Source organism: Chroicocephalus ridibundus, chromosome 2 (genome assembly GCF_963924245.1).
Source record: "Chroicocephalus ridibundus chromosome 2, bChrRid1.1, whole genome shotgun sequence".
In the NCBI taxonomy this organism is placed as follows: domain Eukaryota; kingdom Metazoa; phylum Chordata; class Aves; order Charadriiformes; family Laridae; genus Chroicocephalus; species Chroicocephalus ridibundus.
The window spans coordinates 9,128,844-9,141,251 of NC_086285.1; the positions used below are offsets into that span (position 1 = coordinate 9,128,844).

The window sequence follows — 12,408 nt, forward strand, 5'->3', positions numbered from 1 at the left end:
CTACAAGAATTTCTATTCCTCTTCTGCGTAATTTTTTTTCCATGGTGCCTTTTTCAGTCATGCTATAAATTTCTTCCCAAGAACAAAAAGCAACTGTCAGTGTCTCCCACAACTGAAATAATACATTAATTATGGTGTCACCGATCCCAGTGCTGCAGTTAGGCTTGAGCTATCACTTTCATTATAAATCCTTTTCTTCAGAGGATTAGGTATAAATCATTTGTAAGAAATCACTGTTGAGTTACTACTAAGTTTTAGATTAGGGTGAATTTTCTACCAAACTTCAAAAGAGAGAAGTGTAATGAGTCATTTTTAAATGATGACTAAAGTATCAGACACATGGGAAGCAGTTCTTGGGCATGAATAATATTTATTTTCTTTTTAAATTCTGCTGGTATAAGACCTGAAATGTTTGAATGATAGCTATGCTGTACTACTTGGGTAAACTAAAAGCCCCATACATTTTGTTTCCATAATCTAGAATTGCACCAATTCCTCAAAATGGAAATAATTCATTCACCAGCAACTGTAATTCTTCATCCATAAAATAAATCTAGTTTCAGCTGCTAACCAAAGGCAATTTGTTGCTCCTTTAGGTAGTAGAGGTTGTGGCTCTGTTGCTCATCCTATTTCTCTGCTGTCATCTGTGGAGTTATTCCTCACTCACAGTGGTATAAAAGTCAGGCGAACCATGGTTAGCGTTAGAAAAATTTCAAATAAAGCTGTATCAGAAACTTTAGGGGTAACGCGTAAAGACTTTTTGCTGGGAAATCGTTCTTGGTGCAACTTCACTAACCCGAAGCTTAGCAGAGCTCTGGGCAGAGATGCATGTGGAAGTGTTAAGTCAAGTCTAAATATGAGGAAGACAGCCTAAAGGCCCCTGAGCAAGGAAAGCCTTTGCCTGAAAGACCCCCTTGCCCTGTGTGCCAGAGGGGTTTTGTAAAATTCAGTTCTTTTAGTGGAGATTGGCCTTTGGCTGTGGAAGCCCTGTGCTGACACTGCTCAGATGCATTGCGCGAGCTGGAAGAGCCCTGAGTAGAGAGGGCTTCCTCAGCTCCTCTGAGAGCGAGAGAAAAATTCCTATAACAAGAAAAAATATAATGACAGAAAAAAATTGGTTCCTAAAAAGCAGTAGTTAGAAGTTCCCTTTTTATTCTCAACCTTTACCCATCAAAAGGGCTGCACATTCAGAACATCTGCAGGAAGCACAGTTACAGAGGCTTTTGCAGCCCAGGCTTTGCTTGCCGCCTGCAGAGGAACACTTGATGCAGGCAATGGAGGAAGAGCAGGATGGAGATGGAAAGGGATGGGCTGGGCATGTTTCCTCCACATCCTCCTCTCTACATTGCAGTGCTTGCAGAGCTGTGGTTTTGGGGTGAAGGCAAAACATGGGGTTGAGATGCCTGGCTGGAGAGGAGCCAGGTGCTCCCTTCCTTACACCACGTTTTCTTCCAGAAAGGAAAACCCGAGGTGGCAAGCTGGAAACATGGCCTGAGGATTAGGGGGTTCGACTAGATGACCTTTAGCAGGTCCCTTCCAACCCAAACTATTCTATGATTCTATGATTTCAGGATGTGACCAGACATATGTTCAGTGTAAAAAAGCATTGCAAATTGTTCAAGTATTCATATATGAGATTATGATAGCAAAAGTCTACGGAAATAGTCTTCTGAAAAAAACCAAAACAACCCCCACCTTTTTCCTTTAAGATCCATGCTTACAAAGGATACAAAGATATTTGTTTTTAAGCAGCATGCTAAGAGGGGTAGTAAGATTTACTCTTGAACATTGCATCCCTAAGCCATGATGGGTGGCTCTTTGTTTATTAAAGTTGCAATAACTGTTAAATTACTTATTCAGCTTTCTTCTCACTTGGTATGCAGACTGTGGCTACAAATAATTGCACGTTAGTTAGCTTTTCACATTTTCTGCATTTCAAACTGTATTCTTGGACAAAATTCAAATTACGCTGTTTTCTGCAACACAAGAAATTGATTAGCAAAGCCTTGGGCAGTTGTCCTTGTTGCAAAGTCAAAAGGAAATTTCAGGAAATGTATTGGCAAAGGACATTTGTTTTAAGTTTAATTCTACAAATACATTCAAAAAGAAAATTCTTGAAACTATCGTGGACTCATTTTATAGGTGTCAGAAAGCGTTGCTTTATTTTTTTGACATTTAAAAGGGTGATGGTTGTGATGGTCGTGCCTTTTAATTGGTTGTAAGCATAGATGTTTTAATAATTTTTTTACACAATACAGTTGCGCTGCATTTACATATATATAAAGTGTCTTAATATACATCATATGAATTAATCATTTATCTGAATTCTAATATGAATGGGTTCAGCCTCTAATTTTAATACTGGCTAGGAATAAAAATCAAAATAGAAAAGCATAGTGTGTCACTCCAATGAAGTGAAATATTAAAAAAAAAATGCTACAAAGTCATTTCCTACCAGTAATAGCTTTCTTCTAAGGTTTTTCTGTTTATTTGCACAGAAGCATCCCTGCTCAGTGTCGGGCCTGTGTAACGGCACTGACACCCACATTGGAATAACACAGCCCTGAACTGGCAGACGCCTATTTTGCAAAGATATTGAGGCAACTAACGTGTGTTTTCCTGTTGTATCACTTCATCATCTTAGAGGACGATGAATTAAAGTCTGTTCCTTAAAATACATTTCTCCCAGGAAGCCTGGCAGGCGGTTGTGAGACTGGCGTGGGTACATTGTGGCTAGTTGGGCTGTCAGGTTTCATTCTAAATGCTTTTTTGCCGCGCTTATATTTACAGAAGTTTAATCTTTCAGGCAGCAATATTCTGGGTAAGCCTTGTGCTAATAGGGAACTTTTCTAACCTTGAACACAGAAGATTTGTTCTTTTTCTGGAAAGGTCATAGGGAAGGCGCCAGGCTTCCTTGTCTTTAAAATACTCTTGCCATTTTTCTGTTGTTTGTTTATTTTTTGTTTCTTTACACTAGAGCAAGGTCGAACCTGAGGCTGAAAGCACAGGGTGAAGTTTTGGGAAAGCACTGGGGAATAAATATACCCGTAGAGAAACTTTGATTTTAAATCATCCTTCCCCAAAACAAGCGTGAGGAGCTCTGGCTAAAGAGTTCGGTAACCCCAACGCCACAGGCAAACGGGAGTTTAGCCACAGCATCTCAGCAGAAAGGACACAGAGGGTCAAGGCTGTCCCTGGTGGCATCAGGTCAAAGCCACTCTTGCCCAGTGCGTGGCTCCACCAGCATTGGCCACGCCGGCTCCGTGCTCCCTGCAAAACCTGGGGAGACACAGAGGTCTCTGGTGTTTGGGCTGGAATCATGTTTGTGGGTCTCTGTGGCCTCCAAAATGGGATTTCCAAAATAGCCGAGCGACAAACCACCTCTTAAATTCAGTAGCGTGTCTGCAACTGGGGGAGTGGTGGGGTGAGAATAATGAGTAACCAAACCCCATGGGCTTGTGTAGATTCCTGTGGTCATTGGAGTTAACCGTTGGAGTTTGTGTCACGGTGATAAAAGAAATAGAGGAAAGTAAATGAGGAGAAAAGTGATTTTCTTGAGTGACATGGTGAGACATTAAATAGAGAATATTTAATCGCCTGTATTATGAATAGCTATCGTTGTGTTGCAAGAGAGGAAATAAAGTGGCCGAGATTCTTCTTAAAGCTATTTGTTCTTCATTTCCAATTTACCAGTCCATTACTGTGTTTGAGCCTAGTTAAGAGCAATTACACACAGGAAACCCTGGCTGATTAATATGGACCAAGCTGCCAAGTCTTCTGAACAGCAGTTAGGGCTTAGAGACTTTTATGGCTGATACAACAGCCGCTATTACCTATTTTGCAGTTAAAAGAATGCATTTTTGTAATGCTGCAAGCTGCAAAGAATTAATCATCATTGTAATTAGAGCGGGCCCAACTATTTTTTTTTTTAGAGTGGTGAGTTTAGGGTTTTTTTCCCCCCCGCCTGTTGGCATAGACCTCACGGGAGTGGTGGGACCAGAGAGACCTCAGAAAGACCCAGTCCAAACCCTGGACTTTGTGTTTAGAGTAGAAATGAAGTAAAAAAGCATTATTTATAGAAAGTAGCATATTATTATTGTTGTTGTTCTTATTTTTTACTCTTTGTCCAAGTCTGGTTGTTCCGTGGAATGAACAGGTTTTGTGCTTATGGCTCCAATTACAACCTCATACTGCTTTAATTAGTCTTGTAAAAATTAAAATAATATAACGCTTGTTATTTCCAAAACACTAATGGGTATAAATATTAATGAATCCTCACAACATCCTTTTGAGTTAGGTGAGAACTATTATTATGATAAATATGCCTCTGAAAATTAGACACTATCATAACTACCATCAGTAATACTGCTAATATTGTAGCTGTGATATTTATAACTTAACTGAAATGGATTTGCCAGTGCTAGAAATAGGTTTGCATAAATCTGTTTTCTTTCTGCGGCAATAAATATATTTCAAATTTACCTTTTTCATTCCCACCCAAAGTTGTTTTCAGGAACAATGAAAATGTATAGTGTTTACAGTATGTAAAGTGAGCGCAGTTAGAAAATTTGTACCATAAAATAATGCCACCTGTTTTAGTGATTGGTTTAATTTTTGGTGTTTGTTGTAAACCAGTAGAATCTTTGAATGGAGAGTTTTGAGGGAAAACGCTTCTGTTTCTAGGTTTGCTGTCTTTCTTTTCATATTAATGCAGTTTTAATTCTTTGTTGTTCATAGACCAAAAGGACTCCCCCTGTTGTAAAGCAGCACAATATAAGGGTAGTGTTGACTATTATCAAAGGCTAGCGGCTAAAACTATTTTCCCAACATTTTCAAGCCTAAAGCACTGTAACTTTGTTTACTTTTGAGAATTGGTTACCTGTTATTAGAATAAATAACTATTTTTTCACTTCCTACATAAAAAGAAGAAAAAATTCAGTCCTAATAGTGTAGAGTTTATATTAAATGTTTTTCTGTTATTGCATCTGTGCTTGTATCTTCAAGCAAAATGTCTTCTCTTTTCTCGTTTCACTGGAGGACTGTAGTCATTCAGTGCTTCTGTAACGAGAAGTCGTCAGGTTATTAACAAATTAGTGGAACCACATAGACCAGCCACTCGTCAAATCTGATGATTTGCTTAATCTTGAGTCTCTTTCATGAAAACAACGTCTTCAGTTGCTTCCTATAGAATAAATATTACTAATACCATTCAGCTAGTATTTAATATTTCGGTTAAATGCTCACAGCTTCTGAAAATTGCACCATTTTTATGAGCGTGCCCATGTGGGGTTCTGTCGAGGGGATCTTGTGGTGCCACGGCTGAAAGTGGAGGGGCCTCTTTTTTCTCCTCCTTCTTACATGTTCTTATGTCCTGTTTTGAATCATATTATTTCAACAGCCAAGATCAGTAGAGTAAATATCCTTGTTTAATAATGTGCTTTTTATCCTATTTGAAGTGATAAGGAGAACAGAAGTGCTCCAGCTACATTTACATAACAAAAGCTAAGGCTTGTGGGTCCAGAAGTATCGGATTAACGAGAAAGTACCGAGAACATAGGGGAGGTTAATTTTCTGGGTGATAGTTTACTTTGGATTTGAAGCTCAAGCAGCAGCTATTATTTGACAAAATTTAGAGGCAAAAAATTATTTTAAAAAGAGAGCGTTGTGCGCTTTGTTGGTTTTTTGGTTTTTTGGGGTTTTTTTAATTATTAATCTGGTCTACTTAAAATACCCTTTGTGAAAGACTTACTATCTTTTCTAATCTCAAAACCGCCATGAATAAATTCCCTAATCTGCCGTTTTCAATGCGGGCTGAACAGCAGCAACCAGATAGACAAAAGAGGATTTTCAAAGGGATCAGGGAAGGTTGATTCAAAAACGTTTCTACGCTTCCATTTGCTTCTGTGCCAGACCTGGAGGTGTGCAGCTCACCCAGGCCAGCGCCCCTTCGCGGTCACCTTGCATTGAATAAACCCGAGCTGCCAGTAAAGAAAGTTTGAGCAACCGGGAGATTTTCCTACCGATGGATCTCAGCTCAGGCGGAAGGAGCAGTACCAACGTGACGAGTTTTTCTGTCGCGTGTTGGTATCAGTAATTGGTTCAGTCTAATTAATGTTTGATATCTGCAGCGGCACAGAGAGAGAGGGAAGTTTGCCACACAACTCTAGAGGGATTTATGGGTTTTCAAAACTCTATTACAGCGTTGTGCAAACACGGTCTTCTCAGGTGTCCTCAGTTGTGCCTTTGACAGCAGAGCCCTTTCGATCACAATATTTTTTCTGCTGCACATGCTTACGAAATTAAAAATTTTTGCTATGGGAGGGTGGATACCCATTTTAATTGAGTAAACATGTTATCAGGTGGTGGGAATATTTGTTCTTGCTGCTCAGCAGTCGTCGCTCTGTCCAATTTCTGTCACATTGTGTGTTTAGAATAGAAATTTTTGGATGCAGGCACAGGATGGTGGAGCAATAATTGGTGACAAGTTTAATCCTAGACCTCCCTTTTGAAGGGGAACATACAGACACTAATTTCATTTTGGTAACTTTCAGGGCCAATTTTGGACTAACACAGGAGAAAAAAAGAGGTCAAACCTATTCTTTATTTTATTTGTTTTGAAGGAGCCTCATAGTTCATTTCAAATCCCTACAAAGCTCCAGCAGAAAATGTGTTCCTTTATGTAGCCTTATTCTTTGCTCTTAGCAGCAATCCCTCTGCTTTGGCACAGCCCAGTTTAATTACAGAAAAAATTCCAGCGTAAACAGGAAGGTAGAGTGGGGTTAGGCACTCAAATACATGAACATCAGGGACATTTTGGCAGTTAAGTTCCTTGGGCCATGGGGCAAGGGGTTCCTAGGTAAAATTGAGGGTCTGGCATTGTAACTTGGGGTAGAAGCAGCAACAAAAAAGTGGAGTGAAATGGCATATCCCAAATCTGCATACTTTTTCTTTATTTTCCATTCTTTGTAAAGGGGAGATGGTAGGCACTGAATCTCAGCAAAGGGGAATGGGTGGGTGGAGCCTTCCTGTGTTTATTGTCCATGGAAAGAGGCGTTTGCCTGCATTAAATGCAAGGAATGGGTGCTCACCCCAGCATCGCTACTAGAGCAGCTACTCTGGGAGTGGGATCATCTCAATGTCGAAGGAACCGGTGGGGACCCTGCATTTGTCGTGGGTAGCCACCATGGTTACTTGTGGCCTGCGGCTCTTTCCTGGAGCAAATGATAAAACCACATTGGGATCCCCGTTCTTTGGCTCTGTTGCTCCCTGTCACAGGGCGATGTTTTCAGCAGGAAGTTGGTGCTTATGAAATGAAGATCTGGATGCATTCATAAAACATGATATGATGTGTTTGTCTGAGCTGGGAGGCAAAGCTCTGCCCAGCAGGTCTTCCTGCCGTCCTCAGTCCCCATATTCCAGTTTTGCCAATGCGTACTCCCTCTGTAGCAACGGTTTCAGTAAAACTGCACCAAATCTCAGTTTCTTACGGAGTCTCCATTCCAGGGAGTGTTTTTTAGTCTGATTATTGCAACAAAACACTAACTGCGTGAAATGGAGAGCATTAAGAACTGAGTATGCTGACTTCAGCTGCGGTGCCACCTCTGAACTTTAACTATTTTCTATTAAAAATGAAGGATTAAACTCTTGCTGTTCTTCTAATAACATAGATAAATAGAGTAAGGACTAAACTTTAAACCTCCCGGTTTAGCTGGGAGACTTCCATACAAATCGCACAGACATGACTGAGTGCAGAATAATATTTCAGACTAAGTTGGCCAGCCTTGCTCGTGTAGCCGAGGCCAACAAACTGTATCCTGCATTTATTCACAGGCACAGATATACATCGGTAAACTGAAAAGCAAATCCACAGTTCCAGGGAAGACTAGAATAATATCAAAAGTCAGAAATAATTATCCTGTCATGCAAGAGTACATAGGTATATTATGTATCGGTATCAGCTATCAGCAGTCTTCCTCTGTAAATATTTTCTTTAGCAAATGAGATTTTCATCAAACAGAGAAGGGAAAATAAAAAGACTCAAGGCAAAACACTATGATACAAAAAACCCCCAGTTTTTCTTTGCTTGGATAAGATTATATTTTTCATTCTGCTTCCTTTTTTGAGTGTATAGATGATCTAACTTGAACAGACAGACTGGTGGAGATTAATGTTCTAACAAAATCCACAAAACAACTTAAAAAGAACCTACAATTTATTTTTGAATAAAACATAGCTAAAGTAATTGTACAAGGTCTCCTAGATAGTCAAAATCAGATAGAGAGTCAGCAGTAAAATCATTGCAATTTTCTTTTTTGCACTACTATGGGAATCCATCTTAGTGAAACACAGGGGAACCTTCTGTGCTTTAACAGGAATGAAATAAATGTAACTTTATAAAAATTATTGAAAAAAAAATTAGAACTTAATAAAGAACTAGGTTCCTTGCAACATGCAGAGGCTTCAGAATTACATTAGAGCCGAGTTCCTGTTTTTCGCATAATTTTGCTTCCTAAGTTTTTAGGGACAATAAAAATCCCATTTTGTGCTGGATTCTCATAAGTATAGAAAGTTATTTTAAGATGTTAATGAAAGAAATTTATTAGGAATAAGATGCAAAATGGGAAAGCAACAGTGATTTAAAAGGCATTAGAAAGCAAAATCAGAAAGAATTTAATTCTGGTGTTGACGCAGAAACATAGGAAGCAGTCTCAGCCTGCCGGAGTTTATAATCTAATTCTTCTGATTTCCAGTCTCTTTCATTTATGTATTTTTAATCACTGAAATAGGAAAAAAAATATACTTAGTGCCCTCTTCTGGAAAACCGCCGCTTACTATGCAGAGCACCCCAATGAAATTTCTGTACTCAGAAATGCAAATCTTCTGAGGCAGATGTTCTCCTCTTTAGCTGAGTTACTTACCTAAATCCAAGGAGCGGATGGCGCTGTGTTTACCCCGAACGAGTGCCCTTTATCTCTTTAACTGCCTGCAGGACTCTGTTTTTATCAGGGCTATGTTAAAAGCAATAGTTAACGTTCCTCCTTGGGCAGCTAACGACCCAGATTTGAAAATGGAATCTTCTATTCTCTTTTATTCTCTGCTCAAAAAAACCCCAAAAACCCTCTTTCTTAAAAAGGGAAACAAATCATAGGGTTTTAGTCAGGTCTTCAAAAGCACGAGTCTTCAGATTTTTATGTGCGAGGGTGGAAGAGTACCCGTACAGGGACGCTGTTGATGGTGGTGCTGTGAAGGGTGGTGCAGCAGGCAAGGAACAGGGGGTGCTCTGTGCTTCTTCCTCTCTTGTTTGCTCTCCCCTCGCTTTCTGAAGAGATGCCCATCATCACCATGGTCCATTTACCCCTTGGAAGAGGTCTACAGTATCGCATGAGGACAGACAAAAAGCTCTGTTGTCTCGTATGTGATTTCAGTTTATTTTTCCTTATGTCAGAAAATAGAAATATTGCCTCCAGTGACTTAGATTCACGTGTACATCGAGGTGCAGCTCAGAGCCTTCTGATCTCATATGTAACTAGAAAATGAATGTTTCACTGAACAGAGAGAGCATTTTTGGACCGAGGTCCCCGGCATATATCTGAATACTTTCATTCTCCTTTCACATCCACTTCGGTGCTCTTAAACTTCTGCTCTCTGATGCTTTTTGAAGGTCTCATCCTTCTTGCCTTGGATTCCTTTCTTTGAGTCTTCTAAGAGTGCCCTGAGCCTATGAGCGTCATTTCAATGACAGTGCTAACTTCTTTGTATTATTCACCTTCTCGACTGCTATAGAAGAAAAAGCAATTTTGATATGCTAAGAGTAAATTTTAATAGAAAGAACATGCGCTGTGGTTCTGTAGTTGCTAATTTCTGCCGCTAAAGTGAATTATTTAAAAGTGAATAAATTAATTAGTTATACTAAGCATTCAGCCCATTTTCATGGCTTGGTTCTCACGTAATTGCTACAAAGCTGCACCATTTGGACTGCAAACTTCATAGAAAAGAGGTTTTTAGACTCTTTCCATATCCAGTCTGCCCAGCTCAAGAAAAGTTTCATTTAAAGAAGGCGTTATCTAATGTTTCAGTAAAAACATTGATTATTAAGCTTTGATCTCTCGTGCTGCCCTTCAGCCCTCAGACTTGCAACTCCAAAGTCAACGAAGGTGAGCGTCCGTCAAGTGAATGTAGATGTGAACAAAGTAAACTCCCCATCTGCATCAGCTACCCCAGGCTGCCTTCAAAACCAGTGTGCTCCAGGGTGTAAATCTGAGGCTAAAATAGACATCAAATTCTGGTCGGAGGAATCGTACCCCAAAGAGGCTTTTGGCACCATTGTCTGGGAAGAGGGTGTTGCTACATGCGGTTGTAGGTGCAAAAAGGGGTAAATGCTTGTAAAGAACGACCGGGGAGGTCAATGGCAGGGACATCCCTCAAGGTAGACAGCTGCAAAGAGAGTGACTCCAAGCGGCAAACTGCAAGAGCCTGGGGAAGTATTTTGGGGAAGGATGACTATAAATAAGCTAACTCCAGTTTTCTTTCTGAATTGGCCTGGGGCCACTGTCTGAGCCAGGATAGCAAACTGGATGAGCTTTGGGTCTGACCCAATATAGGTATTATCATTATGTAATATCATGTGTATGATATTAGAAGAGAATCACAGGTGCATGTTTTGTATGTTTCTATCGATTGGAAGGTTTTCTGCATTTCTAGGTTTGGGATAATTGTCTCCTCCTAAAAGTTTTATTTGGCCCTAGGCTACTTTTGTACTCTTATTACATAATAATACAAAGTTGTTTGTTTATCTCTTACCTCTTTTCCTTAGATATATTGTTTGGTATGTTAGAAACGCAACATTAACTTTGTACTAGATAATTTAATTCTCATTTCCAAGTTTCTGAACTGGACTATAAAGCAGGCAAGCGCAGCACTTGGAGAATTTCCATCCAGTCTTACACTACGCCTGCTGCAGCGTGGGAGGGGAGCCTGGGAGTTTATACCATGTGACGTGAATACCGATAAAAGTTTAAAAACAAGATACAAAACGAGCTCGTTATTCATAACCCCCTGCTTGTAATTCTTAATAACTCGATCGCAGACGCTTCCCAATAACCTGAGCAACAACAAGCGCACGCAGGCTGGTGCGAAAATCCTACCGAGTGTTTCGTAGCCGCTGTTTTATTTACCAGTAAAAAATGGAGCAGTCGTCCTTTAAGCCAGTGACTGCAAGTGCTTGCTGGTGCTGGTGGTGCCAGTGGAGCGCTGTGAGGGACAGGTGGCTCTGGAGCAAAAGGAGGCTTTTGTAATTGCTTGGCAGGGCAGAGCTGTGTTAGAGTGCAGCAGCAGTTGGCAGATTGGATTAACGCTCTCCTAGGGGCGAGATCTGGCACACGAGCTGTATGTTAATACCTGTAGCCTAAGTTGATTCTGGAGCTGCGTTTGTAGCAAAAAGAGCATCCACTTTACTTCCACCATGTCACCAAGTCATAAATCCTAAAGCCGGCCTTGAAATTCCCTTTCGGCATTGTCAGCAGTATAAGGCTCTCAAAAGTGTAATTTGGAAGCAAATCTTTTAATAAAGAATTATTATCATGAAACAACTGAGATGATAGATAATCAGTTTGTGGAACATGGAGTAACAGCATTATCTTATAACACCGCAGTCCATCTATTACTGTAGTGGATGTTGCCATCACATTTTATTTATGGTTACTTCGCAAACTGGAGATGACACTGTTTGTGAAGGAGTAACTCCTGGGCTTAGCTGTTTCAGAGACCTTTGGTCTGGTAGCTGGAAAATCAGCTTCTAATCCCAACACTCCCCTTCCATGTTTGTGGGAGAGATTTACATATTAACTGTGCATGTCGCCTGCAGCACATGACCCTATTACAGTGGCTTGAGCTTGAGTTACGAACGCTTCTAAAATGCAAGTGCCTGTGGCATGACTGTGCTGTCCATTCCTGATGTCACCTTGAGGTGAGACTGCTGCTGCTCCAAGGAAGCCTCTCCAGTGTGGGTGACAGGCCATTCGTAGCACTGCATGAGCTGTTCTGGTCGTCCTCTATGCACCAGTGACAAGCTTGTAGAGTAAGGCTCCTTCAGGCTTGTATTGCAATGATGTAATTTCCAGTCTTAGAGATTGAATAGTTGAGGAATTTGAAAAAAAGCCGTGCGAAGAAGACTCTTCCTGATGATCCACTGCTTCTTGTCTTCTTCTGCTCTCCATCCCTTGTACATAGCATTTTATTCCCTTCTTCCAAATCAATTGTTAAAATTTCTTCCTGGTTCTGGAGATACCCAGTCGCCGATCCTTGATTGCCTACGACATTGGGTAGCAGTGGAGCAGCTCCTTATTCATAGTGGTGTGGCTGAGATGAGACACCGACCCATCAGGTCTCTGAGACATTCATGACTTAGTG

At 40.5% G+C, this 12,408-nt stretch overlaps 1 protein-coding gene across 5 annotated transcripts in view; it reads left to right on the forward strand.

Annotated features, from left to right (window-relative positions):
• Positions 1-12,408, forward strand: part of DPP6 (dipeptidyl peptidase like 6) — a 569,379-nt gene that overhangs the window by 425,271 nt on the left and 131,700 nt on the right. The window lies entirely within an intron of this gene.